Source organism: Theropithecus gelada, chromosome 14, assembly GCF_003255815.1.
Source record: "Theropithecus gelada isolate Dixy chromosome 14, Tgel_1.0, whole genome shotgun sequence".
In the NCBI taxonomy this organism is placed as follows: Eukaryota; Metazoa; Chordata; class Mammalia; order Primates; family Cercopithecidae; genus Theropithecus; species Theropithecus gelada.
The window spans coordinates 25,330,189-25,345,796 of NC_037682.1; the positions used below are offsets into that span (position 1 = coordinate 25,330,189).

Sequence of the window (15,608 nt, forward strand, 5' to 3'; positions counted from 1 at the left end):
AGCTCTGATCTAGCTATCGTTACCACCCCCATGTTTGTACTCTCCTTCCTACTTAGTAATCCCCATTTTCTCCAGAAAAGCCCTCAAGGAAGGCACTCATCTCTCTGAGCTTTAGTTTCCTCGCCTATAAAATCGGGCTACTTTTGGAGATTCATCAATAAACAAATCATATAAACTCCATATCCTGGGAACTCATATTCTAGTTGGAGGAGACAGAAAATAAATATGTACATGTTATCTCTACTTTTGAGATGTTTTATCAACAGAAATGAAACAGAATAAGGGGACAGAGAATGATGAGGGGACAAGGGTGGTTATGTTTTAAGCAGCATAACCAGGGAAGACCTCTCTGAGCAAGTTTAGCAGAGCCCTGAAGGAAGTGAAGAAGCAAAGTATACAGGTATTTGCATGAAAGGTGGCACTATTGTCATGGAGTGCAGGCAAAGGTATAGGTCTGTCTGGGTGAAGGGCATTCCAGGCAGACAAACAGCATGTGCAGGGTTCCTGAGAAAGCACTATGCTTGGTGTGCAGGAGAAACAATCAGGAGCCAGTGTGGTGGTCAGAGTGGAGTGAATATGAGTGATAGTTGTAGGAAAATGAGATCAAACAAGCAGGAGAGATGCAGGAAAAAAAAAATGAATGGCCATTAGGACTTTAATATTACTCTGAGTGTTGTGAGAAGCCATTGAGCATTGAGAAGGAATATGATCTGACTTTAATTCAAATAGGATCCCTCCACTGTGTGGAGAAATTAGAAGCAGGAAACTCAGATATTGGACGAGGCTATGGAATACTCCAGTTATCCAGATAGAAATTGGACCAAGACAAAGCAATAGATGTGTTTGGAGAAAAAACCAGAATACTGCTACACAGAATTTCCAATACACGGGTGATAGGATATAAAGGTGATAAGGTATAGAGGTGACACAATCCAAAAAGAGAGGGTATGAGACCAAAAAAAAAGTTTCAAGGTAGACATTGGCCTGAGCTACTAGAAAAATCATTCCTGAAATGGTGCTTGGCACACAGTAAGAGCTTAAAATGTTTAGTTGTATGAATGAATGAATGCAACTGCCATTAGAAAAAGTCTTTGTCGGGTTAAATCAAAATGAAGAGTTTGACTGTAGACAGGTTGATTTTTGAATCCTCCAAGTCGAGGTCTTGAATAAGCAGTAGTACATACAAGTCTGCGAGTCTGCTGGAGATTTAAGTTTGGCGGTCTTCAGTTTATAGATGGTGTTTAAAAGCATTATATGATCACCTAGAGAGTGCGTATAGATAAATAAGAGGTCCACTGATTTGAGACCTGGGGCACTCCAAGGTTCATTGGCCTGTGAGACAAGACACAACTAGCAGTGGATGTTGAGCAGAGTTATCACTGAGGCAAGAGGAGAAGCAAGGGAGTTGTTTCATAGGAGCCAAGTGAAAAAGGTGTTTCATAAAGGACAGAGTGATCATTATGTCAAACATTAATAATTTTGCCTAATATGAAAATTGAGAACTGTCTATTTGATTTAGCAATAAACATGTTTTCACCTCCCACCTTTTCTTTGCCTCTCTAACGCACTAATTGTTACCTATGGCCTTCCTCTAAAGTTATAAATCTCAGGCACTTTACATTCCGATTCATATTTCATATATCCTGTTGAAGAGTAGTTAATACTTCTTGAAACCATGAGATATGGGAAAACATTTTATAAGATTGAGATTTTTCTCTCTCTCTCTTTTTTTTTTTTTTTTTTGGAATCTCACTGTGTCACCCAGACTGGAGTGCAGTGGCATGATCTTGGCTCTCTGCTACCTCCACCTACCAAGTCCAAGCCGTTCTCCTGCCTCAGCCTCCCAAGTAGCTGGGAATACAGGCGGTGCCACCATTCTGGCTGATTTTTGTATTTTTAATGGAGACAGGGTTTCACCATGTTGACCAGGCTGGTCTTGAACTCCTGACATCAGGTAATCCACCCACCTCGGCCTCCCAGAGTGCTGGGATTACAGGTGTGAGCCACTGCACCTGGCTGAGTTATCCATTTATTTTAAACCTATGGACAGAAAATCCACAGATCATCTCTAAAATAAATTTTGATCATATTCAGTTTTACTTATGTAATAATAACATTCATTAGTGATATATTGCTATGACATTCAAAAAGCATTTTTATTTACCTTGTCTGTTCCAAACAAAATCATCTAATACAGTAAAATGCCCAGCTATGAAGCTTACACCATCAGATTATACCACCTGCTAACAACTTTTTGTTGGAGTCAGCCATAGCCGTGGGCTTCACTCCTCCTTGTCCCTTGAAGATTTTAACATCTGCCTCCCTGTTGTTCTCTCCATACTAACACTTGATAGTGTTAGTGATTCTTGGTGATTTTAATATCCATGTCAGTCCCTTGATCTTGATTACTAATTGTGAGGGATCTTTCTATCTGCAGTTGCTCTGGGTCTCCTCTTTGTACAGTCCATACCAACTATATTTCCAATGTTGGATGACCTGCATTTGTTGGAATTACAGAAAGTTTCTTTTACTTCATCATACTTTGTAAAATGTGAGCTCTATCTCTTAGGATCCCTTTGCTTTAAGTACTGTACATTCCCTCAGTCTCAGATTCTAATTTTGATTCTGCCAGTGCTACAGGAGTAGTGGGGTGAGATGAGAGATGTATAGGGCAAGGAAATATTTTATATCTTTCTTGTTTGGGGATGTGGTGTTGGTGGTGGGCAATCCCAAATAGAGTTTGCAGCAGATGCCTGTGTCAAACTCTTAACATCCCATTTGACTTTAATAATTGAGTTTTCTATTTAACTGTTTCCTATCCATCATTATAATGCATTATCTGATTTAATCTTATGATGCGGTTCTGATCAGGACACTAGATCAGAGAGAAAATGTGACTTACTTAAGGTCATGTATCTAATAAGTCAGAACCAAGTATAGACTACATTTCTTCTGAATCCAAATGCATTTTTTTATTGGCATTACAAAATGTATTGTTCAAAATGGCCAGTAGTTAAGAGAGTTGCTTTGGCTTTCTGCCCAGGATGGTGTTAAAATACAGTGGCAATTCAATAAATGTCATCAGTGGTGTCTGTGGTAGTGGTTGTGGTGGTGGCAGATCAAGAATTGTCCTGAATTATTCTAATGGATGCTTTTATTTTCTTTTTCTTTCTTTCTTTCTTTTTTTTTAGATTGGCAAACGCACTGCCTATTTACAGCATAGAGACCCCAGTGGAGAGCTAGGTGGGTGATGATTCATACTAAATCTTTCCCACAATATGCTGAACGCTACAACTGCAGCTAATATGAAGTGACTCATTAAACACTGTCAAATCCGATAATGGCAATGACTGGTTTTGCTAGCACGAGTGATTTGTGGGAAGTCCAGCTACTGCAAACCACTACTGAATTTCAAAAACAAAGCTGCAATATAGTAGAAAAGACATATCCACTGAGTCATATTTGCAAATTTCTTGTGTTTCTCTTTGCCACTTTAGAAACAGCCTCATGTTCCCTGCTTGACTCGAGAGATGACTTTCCTTGGGATTCACTTATCTGGTGAGTGGTTCCTCATTCAGTCATATTTTATGGGCTAAATATTTTATAAGAGTATTAGTGGCTTATGGACAGAACTGGCAATGTGGTTCTCCCGTGGCAATATTTCTGAAGCTCCCGCTTTACACCACCATCCACCAGCAAACCATCCCATACACATAAACGTATTTACCTTGTGTAGCATAGTTCCCATGAGTGGTAGTCCTTTCTTCAGAGAGATAAGATGAGGAGGTAGCAGGAGGCAGGAACACTGACTCTTTGCTCTATGATTTATTGTATTGTCATTAAATTGTAATCTCCTTGAAGGCAGGATTCTAACTTATTTAGCTACTTAGTACCTATGAGCCGTAGTTGGCCCTTTATAAATATTTGACAAAATTAATGCACTTCCTTCCAAAAACTTTATTATTATTAAGGCAGGAACTGGAGTTTAACCTTCTTGTCTCCCTTGTCCCTGGTACAGTGACTGACACATAATAGGAGGAAAACTACATGTTTGTCTAATGAAAAAACAAAGGTGCAAATGAGCGCATCAATTAGATGGTTTCCTGCAGCCAAATTAATACCTAAGCAAGTGATTTTCAACCATCAGAGACAGAACAGTGATGGCTTCACATCATGTTTCTTCAGACCCCCAGGAGTAATGCCCTAAAAGTAGTTGTTTATTTTGGAAGACAAAAGCTAATCTGAAGCTATTTTCTTTATTTTTATATTCAAATACCTATAAAACAGAAAAACACCAGAGACCTATTCATTGCTCACAAATTATCTATGGGGCAATAATGTGCTTGTTTTCCCAGCTGTGCTGCACTTTGGTGCTATCTTGGGTTTAATTGAAAATATGATGTGACCTTGGTTTTGTTCACTGGGCATGTGGGGGTAGAATTGGCATGAGGCCTCTGAAGAATTCTCTTTTAATGAATGTCATTTGATTAATTTGGGGTTCGCCTGAAGGAAATAATGTGTGAAGTCCCATTAAAAAAAAAAAAAAAAAAAAAAACAAGATGAGTTTTATTCACATGCAATGCACATGGAGTTAATGATTTAAAAAAAGAAATCAACTTTTTATTTTGCCATACCTATTTGTTGAATTCTAAATGCTATCAGTATGATAATAGTATTGTCCCTAACCATCTCATGTTTCATCATAATTAAATAAACAGCTTGTGAATTGCAGTCCAAAAAATGTCTGTGTTCCACTCCTAACTTAAGGGGTTTCCATAGAAACTGTGAGCAGCAAGTTTAACTGACATTTATTGGACTGGAGGCTATATGCAGCATTGATAGCTCACTGTTTTCTCTCTAGTATTCTGTGTATGGGTCTTCTTTTCTTCCTTTAACCCTCCGAAACTATTTTCCCCTCAGTTCTCGCCTCCTCCTCTTCTTCCTCCCTCTCTTTCTCTTATTAGCAATGAGGAAGTAATTTGGACTTAGTTAGATTTAACAAATGCAATAATACTCAAATGGGCTCTGATACTTAAGTGTAATTGTGTTATTAGCTGGAAATGTTTTTCTTCAAAAATGAAAGAATTGGGAGTGAAGCTTACTAAGATAGCACACATCGGTAAGAAGGAACTCTTGGCTGTCACTTGAAAGTTTGTAGTCTGTGTATCATAATCCACATTCATATCCAGCTGTGGCTTGCTCTTTATTCATTCAACCCAGACTGATATTTCTCCCGAGTCCTTATTTTCCTCCCAGAGAATAAAAACTGTGTGGTGATCATCATTCAAGAGAAAGTAAGAATTTACTTAGGAAAGATAAAATGTACTATATATTGAGTACCTACTGTGCAACATATATTTTGCTATGTACTTTTACTGATGTTTTCTAGTTAACCCTACAAAATTCACTGCCAGAAAGCGTGTGGAAGGAAAATGAATCTGGAGCCGGCAGTTCAAGTTCAGGCCCCACCACAGAGTGACTGTAAAACCTTAAACATGGTACTTTAATGCTTTGTCTTGGTTGCTCAAAGACAAAATTAATAGGAGCACTTCTAAGCCATGAGGTTTGGTTAGGATTAGATGTGAGACTACAGCTAGTACATCATAGTCGTAGTGCTAGTCTTCATCCCTTTAGAAATGAGGAAAACAGGCTGGGCGCGGTGGCTCACGCCTGTAATCCCAGCACTCTGGGAGGCCGAGGTGGGCGGATCACGAGGTCAGGAGATCAAGATCATCCTGGCGAACACAGTGAAACCCCGTCTCTACTAAAAATACCAAAAAAATTAGCCGGGCGTGGCAGCGGGCGCCTGTAGTCCCAGCTTCTAGGGAGGCTGAGGCAGGAGAATGGTGTGAACCCGGGAGGTGGAGCTTGCAGTGAGCCGAGATTGCTCCACTGCACTCCAGCCTGGGCGACTGAGCGAGACTCCGTCTCAAAAAAAAAAAAAAAAGAAATGAGGAAAACAAGTTGCCAAAAGAATATGTCATTCAGCTTGGACAACATAGCAAGACCCCATCTCTATAAAAAATTTTAAAAGCAACCAGGTGTGGTAGCATCCACCTACAGTCCAGCTACTTTGAAGGGAGGCTGAGGTAGGAGGATCACTTGAGCCCAGAAGTTCAAGGTTACAGTGAGCTATGATCGCACTATTGCACTCTAGCCTGAGTGGCAGGCAAGACTCTGTCCCTGAAAAAAAAAAAGGAAAAAAAAAAAAACCAAAACAACAAAAAAAGGCACTTATCCAAATTTACATAGCTAGCAGAAGATATGTCTACACAGTACAGTGGCTAAAAGGAGGTGGATTTGGACAGTACTAATTGTGTGATCTGGGTTAAGTGACAAACTTACAGAGCATCTGGCTCCTAATGTTCTTCATGGGGTTGTTGTGAGAATTAAATAAAACTGTGTGTGTAAGTTAGTGCCTGTCATGGAAAGCACACCTTGTTTTTTGATCTCTTTGTCTCCTTTCCTCCTTTCACTTTTCTGATTTGTTTCGGTTTTGTGTGAATTCAAAGTTTGAAAATGATTGATCCCCAAAGTCTATCTAATACTTATAGTTTAAAGTGATCTTACAATTCATAAACTATCTCAAGTTATCCTGATAACAATGAGAAAGGAAAGACAGATGCTACCACACACGTTTTATAGGTTAGGAAAAAGGAGAGATCTTTAATATAGTGAATGAAGAAGCTGAGGTTTTACCTAATTCCCCAGGGTCCTTTATATAATTAAAATTTCCAACTCCATTGTTCTTAATTTGGATCCTATATTCACAGCTTTTAAGGTTAAAACCCAATAGATATTAACTCCTCTTTCTAATGAATGTGAAAGGAAAACACTTTTGGTCAAGAAGAAGGAAAGGAGGCAAGGAGAGGGTAGTCTCTTGCAATCCTGTTTCCAGGTCATTCTTCTTGGATCTGAAGATCCAAGAATTACATGTGGAAATGTAATTCTCAATTTCAGGGATAAATGAGGCGATGACTTTGTGCGACAATATGCCTATGTTGCTGGCTGGAGAAAAGGGGTGAAGTGAAGAGAAAAAGCAAAAAAATAAAAATAAAAATCCAGATATCAATCAGAGATGTTGATTGACACATGGTGAATTCATTACGAGGTTACTAGGAAGAGAAAGTGTGAGAGTGCAGCTTGGACAAGAGTCTGATAGGTCATGATTACTGGTAAAAGTGATAGTTCCTCTTCTCACATACACACACACACACACACACACACATGCCCATGTGCATACATAGGTGTACAGGTTTAATCAAAATAAACACTTCTTTAAATTATAATTTTGTTGTTTCAAAGAGCTCATATTGGAGATAAAAATGGTAGCTCTATCTTTTTTTGTTGTTGTATGCTTATACTTGCCTTATTATTAGAATATTGATTCTCAACAAAAGCAAAATCAAAAACAAAACAAAAAGAATATTGATTCCATGTTATCTTTGGAAGAACCTTAAGCTACTGTGTCCATTTGGTGAGCGCTAGTTCAGTTAAAACTAAGTAATATAATCTCTAAAGCCAATTATCCTGCCACACAGAAATAGCAATATGTCACAGTGTACTGAAAGTGCGATCAAGTAATGGTGCTGCAGGCAAGCCCTCTGTTCTGGAACTCCCACTTTTCCCCAGGTTCCTCCATAAGTTATATGATGCATGGCAACATTACAAAATTGGTGAAGCTGAATTTCTTTACTAGTTCTTAGATGAAAGTTAATTACAAATAGAAGTTTTAGTATTTTTCCTCCATGCCCTCACAGGTCATCTTGGTAGCCTTGGGATTGAAGAGAGTAAGTAAGAAAAGTCTCTCTGGATGGACCGGGCGCGGTGGCTCATGCACTTCGGGAGGCTGAGGCGGGCAGGTCACGAGGTCAGGAGAGGTCAGGAGATCAAGACCCTCCTGGCTAACACAGTGAAACCCCATGTCTACTAAAAATACAAAAAAAAAAAAAAAAAATAGCCCAGCATGGTGGCAGGCACCTGTAGTCCCAGCTACTCGGGAGGCTGAGGCAGGAGAATGGCGTGAACCCAGGAGGCGGAGCTTGCAGCGAGCTGAGATCTCACCACCGCACTCCAGCCTGGGCAACAGAGCGAGACACCGTCTCAAAATACAAAAAAAAAGAAAAAGAAAAAAGAAAGAAAGAAAGAAAAGAAAAGTCTCTGGATGGATGCTGTAGCAGCCTTTTTTTTTTTTTTTTTAAGGGACCAGGTGGTAAATATTTTAGGCTTTGCAAGCCATATAGTTTATCATAACCATTCAGTTCTGCCCTTCACTGTAAAAGCAGCCATAGACAATGCTTACATGCATGGGTGTGGAAGTCTGCTAATAAAACTTTACTTACAAAAACTGGGGTGGTGAGCCTGATTTTGCCTATGGGCAGTCATTTCCAAACCATTCATCTTAGAGTTTTGCTTACATCTCCATCCCCCTTCTAGTTCTGCTCACATGTCAGGTGCAGCTTAAAAAACGGGACTAAGAAATGTAAGAATGACACCTATATCATAATTTAACCTAATTTTGTGGATTGTACTTTGTGCACACTGATTTCTTATTAAAGTTTATTTTTGTGATATGCCTTTGACATAGAAAGAAAACATATTCTGTCCTCACTTTACAGATGGGTACAGAAAGTTTAAGTAACTTACATTATTATCACTCAACATCTCTGATATCCATATTAGAATCTGTCAGCCCTGTGCTTTTTCAATTGGATTATTCTTTTAAAAATTCATCCTTTCAAGGATGAAAACATGGTGGGAAAAATAACTAAAAAGTAATTTTAGCCATCCAAATCAAGGAAACATAGTTAATAATGGCTTAAATAGGAGCATGCACAGGCTTCCCTACTTTCTGATCCCATTATGATACCATAAGGATCCAGTTCTTTATTGCCTTTCATGTATAGCTCTATTTTTTTCCCATGAAATATTTTTGTAAATGATGCCTTGCAGGCAAAGTGAATACAGAAAAATACAGGGAGTTTTTACTTTCCGTGGTACTGTGTTAACTGAAGCTCATTCATTCTGGAATTGAATCCTAGTTTTGCAAGGTTCCATGGTAACTAAGAACAAATATAGGAATTGTGCAAAAAAAGGAAAACTTGGTTTCAATATTCACAACCTATGGTTAACACAGCATGGAGCAAAATGAGGAACTGCCTTAAGTAAATAAATAACTACGAATCTAATTTTCAAATGTCTGCATTTGCTGAATAATTCCCTTTTGCGGTCATTAGGAAGAAACAAAAAAATCACTGATTCCAGTCATTTCCATTATCTGACATGTCATCACCAAGGTTTCCTCATTATGCAATGTTAACAGTGTTGAGGTTACTTTAAACCAGTTTCCATTTCCAATTAGGAGGCCATCCCTGCTATCTGCATTCTGATTAAATGACGTTGCCTGGAAATCACAGAAAGAGTCTACTCTGTTTCCTCCCCTTGCTCAGATCTCATAAACACAGGCTCAATTAAAGAGAGTTTCCTTATCAGGTTTTTGTGGGTCATTTTGGTGAATTTATTAAACTCTTCAGTCATGCTGAAAACTGGAAAGCAGTGGGTCTGAGATATTCAGTGGGAACCACTAGATTTGTAGGACTTACTTCAAAGTTGTAGGGACTATAAAATATACAGAAATCAGAGCAAGCCACAGGTGAAGAATCGTGGGATCTGGTAAATATATATATAAAGAGTATCACATATTAAAGATTCCAGAACAGAGATGGAAAAATCATGATGTTATTTCAGCTTATATTTTAGGTAAAAGTCGAAGCCTAACCCAGGTCATCATTATTTTATAGTTTGATGATTGAAATAATCTATTTCACTCTGTTCTATTCATATTCCATACCACTGCAGACTTGCTTTTCCTTAAATACTCTTCCCACTGTCCTTTTCCCTTCCAGTTTTGCCTGTGGGCAGTAGTTTCCAAACCATTCATCTTAAGAGTTTTGCTTATATCTCCATTACCTTTCTAGTTCTGCTCACATGTCAGAAAGAGAAATCAAGTCCCTACCATCTATCCATGAGTTCATATCAAATCTCAATTCCTTGTCTATTTTTTATATTCTGGTGTTATTTCATTTATTCTACTTACTACTCCACTGCCTATGTCGTGTTTACTTTCATATATTCCCTACCCAACTTGTGCCTATTTTCAAACAAATTCTTTCTCTTTTCTTGATTATTATTATTATTTAGAGATAGTGTCTTGCTGTGTTGCACAGGCTGAGCTCAGATTCCTAGGCTCAAGTGAACCTTCTGCTTCGGCCTCCCAAGTAGCTGGGACTACAGGCACGTGCCACCATACCTGGTTCTTTCTCTTTTTTCTCTCTTTCTGCTCTGTTAGTGCATGTTCCTTATTGTGTGCTGCTATAATACCTCATTCTAAAGAATAGAGAATAGAATTTCTCTAGTACTTTCTGCTGCATTATAATTCCCTGCGTACTCACCTGTGAATCATACTGCACTGTGAGATTCTTGATGAGAGACACTTGGCCCTAAGTGTCAAGAAGTGAGCATTGGCCGGGCGCGGTGGCTCAAGCCTGTAATCCCAGCACTTTGGGAGGCCGAGACGGGCGGATCACGAGGTCAGGAGATCGAGACCATTCTGGCTAACACAGTGAAACCCCGTCTCTACTAAAAATACAAAAACTTAGCCGGGCGAGGTGGCAGGCGCCTGTAGTCCCAGCTACTCGGGAGGCTGAGGCAGGAGAATGGCGTAAACCCGGGAGGCGGAGCTTGCAGTGAGCTGAGATCCGGCCACTGCACTCCAGCCTGGGTGACAGAGCGAGACTCCGTCTCAAACAAAAAAAAAAAAAAAAAAAAAAGAAGTGAGCATTGTGCTTGAAATTTGGTAGGCACTCAAAAAAACATTATTGAAGGAAAGTGCCTGTTTATTTCTTATCTCCCTTGAAATGCTAGACCTTTTGCTTATTCAAATCTACATATCCCCTATATCCACTGTCCACATACCTTTCACTGATTGCTCAAGCCTCACTGGTTCTTTCTGAACACCCAGAATACTTACAAGGATCTACGCAATCATAGACACTCCCTCAGTGGAGCATGTTGGCATTGGTTTATGACTATTGTTTATACTGGGCTTGTCTCAATACCCTATTACAAATGATCAATGATGGCAAGTTACTGAATTGGAGTTCCCTGTTAAATATAGCATTAGAGAGTATACCTAGAATCATATATTATTATAGCTGAAATGACTTTAGACATTCTCTTTCCCCACACCCTACTATAAAATGAATTCCAGACATCTTTAGTGCTTTGCCTGGGGTTATAAATATGTTTTTGGTTACTCTGTAGGAAATTGGGGTTTTGTACTATTTAATAATGAACAAGGAAGTAGGTACTTGGTAAAACATTGGAATGTGATTTTTAAATCTGAATGACTCTATGTACATGATATTTATTCTCTTCGAATTGCCTTGCATGGTAATTTAAATTGCATTGTTCATTATAAAAATCCATATGCCTTTTGGGTGCTATTGTTGGTTTGTTTGTTTTCAACCTATAAAGGCATTGGTGACCTTAGCACAGGGCATTTTCTAAGGATTAATGAGAAGTTGGGGGTTAATGACTATCAACTCCTCCCAGCCAGTCATCAATCCAAAGGAAGCCTGGGAAGCAAGGCTATTAACCGCATTACCAACTTTCTGAAATCACATCCTTCTCTGCCTGCCTTGCCAAGGACTTAGGTTTCAGATGGGCTTGTTAGATCTTTTTTCAAAACCACTTCTTTAGTTACTTGCTTTGTCATTAACCTAGATGAAAACAAAATATATATGGAAAATAATTTTCTACATATTTTGATTAAACATAATTTGAAATACTCAGCCCTTTTTATATGCTTTTCTCTCCCATATATTTTTCAAACTGAAAGTCTAGAGCAAATCAGCCTATTGTGCATCCCAGGAAGCTAAAACATATGACCTGTTTCTGCAGTTTACCCTCTCTCCAATGCAGATTTGTTTATTGAGGGAGGATCCTTATTAGGGTTTTGGTTATATTTGTTTTAATAGAATATTATTTTTTCCTATTTATTTCTTTTATAAGGTTGTTTTTCCACTAATATTCATAAGTACGGTGTTTTCTCCTTTGGCATCAGCCATGGTCACCCAAAACACCCTAAGAGATAAACATCAATGCATTAGCTAATGCATTACTACATTTTCCTTTGAGGAATAAACTATAGCAAAATGAAAGAAGATTCTGGAACAGAGAAGTTCCCATCTCTGCTCTGTTGAGGGAGCACAGGACCTTATTTTATCATTCTGCATCCTGATTCATACATTGCCACCAAATCCTTAAATGACATGGAGTGACAAAATGTCACTTGTGTACTGGTGTTTAAGCTGTTTGGCAAAGATTGCTGTCACCAGGGTAGACTGCATCCCAAGACCCTTCCCAACGGGCATTTGTTTTGAGGAATTTACTCAAGACCTGGGATTTTACTCTCAGAAATTTGATTTTGGTAGCTCATTATGAGAAGGTTGTAAATGTACTTGCTGAACACATAAGAAATTGATGTATAGAGCGGAATGCCAATTCGCTAATTTATAGCTAGAACTCTAACAGACCTTCCAAGCACTTCAGTCTATCAGTTATTTTGTATGGAACTTAAACTGTTTTGGAGTCATAAATCTCTTTGAGAGTATGATGTTAAGACTAATGAATAATCTTTCTATAAAAATATATAATCACATTTAAACAAAAATTGGCATATAATTTCAGGAGGTTCACAAACGATTTGAAGCCCATTAATAAACTTAGGAACCCATTATGGTATTGTACAATTTCATGGAAAGGGAAATAATAATCAAATAAGGTTATTGATGAAAAAAACCAAGAGAACTTAATTGTATGATTCAAATTGTTATATTATTATAGTCGATGCATCAATCATTCTCCATATATGGACTTTAACTGTCATCAGTACTGGACAAATAATGGAAACAATGAAGACAATAACAAATATTCCTACAGTATTGATTATGTACAAGACACTGTTCTGACAGTTTCTATATTAACTCATTTATCCTCACAATAATAGAGTCCAAAATCACAATACTCAATCCCCAGGCAGTTTCACAGAAGGGTATTACAAAAATTTGTTCTCTGTTTTTTAAGTCTCTATGTACTATTAGTGTCTGCTTAGTTGTGTAAGCAGCTAGAAATCTGCAACAATCAACCTTTTCTTGAGGCCACATATTTATTTCTATATTGAGCATACATAATATGCAAGATACTCTGGATGTAATGTGTAGGAGACAGGTTACTGCTGCTAAGGATAGATTTTTTACCCTAACCCATCATTTTCAATCCCCTATTTACATGCTGACTTTTGGTAATTTACTTCTTCACAATTTTAATATATAAGCTTTCATTTGTTTATATGGAGGGTGGCAAGGAGTAATTATTGAGCCCTCTCTTTATCATTTAAACTAAGTTTTATACCTTTTCTATCTTTTTGGTTCACATGTAAGTCTTAGCAATGGACTTCAATACATTATGTTTTTATAAAATTATCAATTTGGCTGCTGACTATGAATTAAAAGATGTGACATATTTCAGTAATTCAATTCAGCTAATATTTATTGAATGCCTAAATAGCATCCAGTTTCTGTCTTTGAGAAAGCTTATGATGAAATAGGTTGAACACATTCCCAAACATTTACATGCAAACACAGATTTGGTAAGTGTTACAGTCTTGGCTTTACAGACAATTTAGGGGAAGGATGGATATTTATACTGATCAATAAGACTGGTGACAGCCTAGTAGAAAGAGCCATTGTAAAATTGGCTCTGACTGGATACGATTTTGATTTAAAAAAATCAAGGTAGGTAATTTCAATCTAAAGTAAGAAGGAGCAAGTCCCCAAAGAGGAAAAGTAGAGGGAGTATTTTTAGAGTCGGAACAGACTGCAGCCTAGACTGTGTTAAGAACAGTAGGAGATAGGACTGGGAAAGCAGAATGGCACAGCACTATGGAGGGGCTCACATGTCACACGAAGGCAGTGGTTTTCAAAGAGGACAATTTTGCCCCCCTGGGGACATTTGGCAATGTCTGGAGACACTGTAGATTGTCACAACTGAGGTTGCTACTGGCATCTAGTGGGTAGAGGCAGTAAGGGATTTTGGCTTAATTCTGTAGGCACTGGGGAACTCTTGGTGGGCTATGCTTTCTTGCACTGTGATTGTCGAGGCTCCTATGTATTGTTATACTAAGTCTGCAAAACGTTGCTTTGAAAATCTCCTATGGGAAAAATATGAAAAGAAAAGACCATTTGTGGAGATAAGGAATAACATATATTAATCATTAAATGTCCCTTGAACTTGAAGAAGAAAAGAAAAGGAAGAAAAAAGCAGCAACAGTTTCATGCATTGTGGGTCTCCAGACTTAAAATATTAGCACAAAGGAGAATGTAGGCATTGTTACCAACAGGCATATTTCGAATCATTGGAGCATTCTGATTTCATTACCTGGAGAGTGAAATATCTAGCAGTACATGGAGCTGGAGACTTTAAATATTTTTCTCTGGTTATACATTTCACTAAAGCAAATTGCTGTCAAAAACATAAACATACCCCCAAACACCTCAAATCCAACCCTATAATTTGAGAAACAAGTTGATCATCTATATTTTACATTTTCTTAAATCATTAATATCAAAAAGTGAATAAGATCAAAAGGATTTATAAACAGAAATCTCATGCCAGGTACACTTATCTTTCCAGCATCATGAGAGGGTAAACAAGCAGGAAAAAAACAAATTAATTTTATTTTTAGCCCTGCCAAGCTGTGAATGTATCCCCGGGTCGGATTTTTTAGCATGAAGTAGATTTGACTTTTTGTTGCTAAGACAAGGTTTGGAGCCGCCATAGCCTTCCCCAGTCCCTTGCTTATTCTATCTTGTTGCTTTAGATTGTGATAGTAGAATGAGAAGATCTTTTCCAGCCATGGATTTTTAAATAAATGGTTCAAATGAGTCTCTGTAGCAGGAATGTGGTGATCAAGAAGCCCTTCCATTTTAAGGGCATTTGCTGACTCTAGGAGTTCCTTTCTCTGTTATAAAGTGGTCTGATCCAATGCAGTGACCTGAAAGCAGTCCTCCCTAGTTCTGGAGTACATGTAAGGGGGAAGAAGCAAATCATGAAAACAACTAGGCATCCTCTTAGGCAGAAATTTTCAAGGCAATCGTGTTATTTTAGGCACATACAGCAGAGGGCATTGTTTGGTCAAACATAAAACAGGGCTGCTACTGATAATAATAGACAAAGAGAAAGAAATAGGGAAATCTCCCCAACTTTATCACCCACCCCATCCCCCTCAAAAAAAAAAAAAAAAAAAAAACATGCAAAGAGACAGTGAGATGGTCTTTAAATCACTGTTCTTCCCAGCTCTTGGTAGGAAAAACTTCTATGAAAATAACTACAAACTGGAAAACATTATTCCAAAAATCAATGAAATTCCTGCTATGTGAATGGGGTTCTACTAGGTGCTAGGGATCAATAAGTGAGTATGACATCCTATGGGTCCTTAGCGAGTTTACAGCCTTGACTTAATGAGTTTTCAACCTGCTTCTCTCTGG

At 38.2% G+C, this 15,608-nt stretch overlaps 1 protein-coding gene across 5 annotated transcripts in view; it reads left to right on the forward strand.

The window, feature by feature from the left end:
• The window catches only part of LRRC4C (leucine rich repeat containing 4C), a 1,320,805-nt gene that overhangs the window by 1,290,081 nt on the left and 15,116 nt on the right, over positions 1 to 15,608 (forward strand). For 4 of the 5 annotated variants that reach the window (XM_025356748.1, XM_025356749.1, XM_025356752.1 and 1 more), the window contains one exon: positions 3,192 to 3,243. The exons of the other annotated variant lie outside the window; for it this stretch is intronic. The gene's annotated coding sequence lies outside the window, so the exon portion shown is untranslated. The remainder of the gene's footprint in view (positions 1 to 3,191; positions 3,244 to 15,608) is intronic. 5 annotated transcript variants of the gene reach the window in all.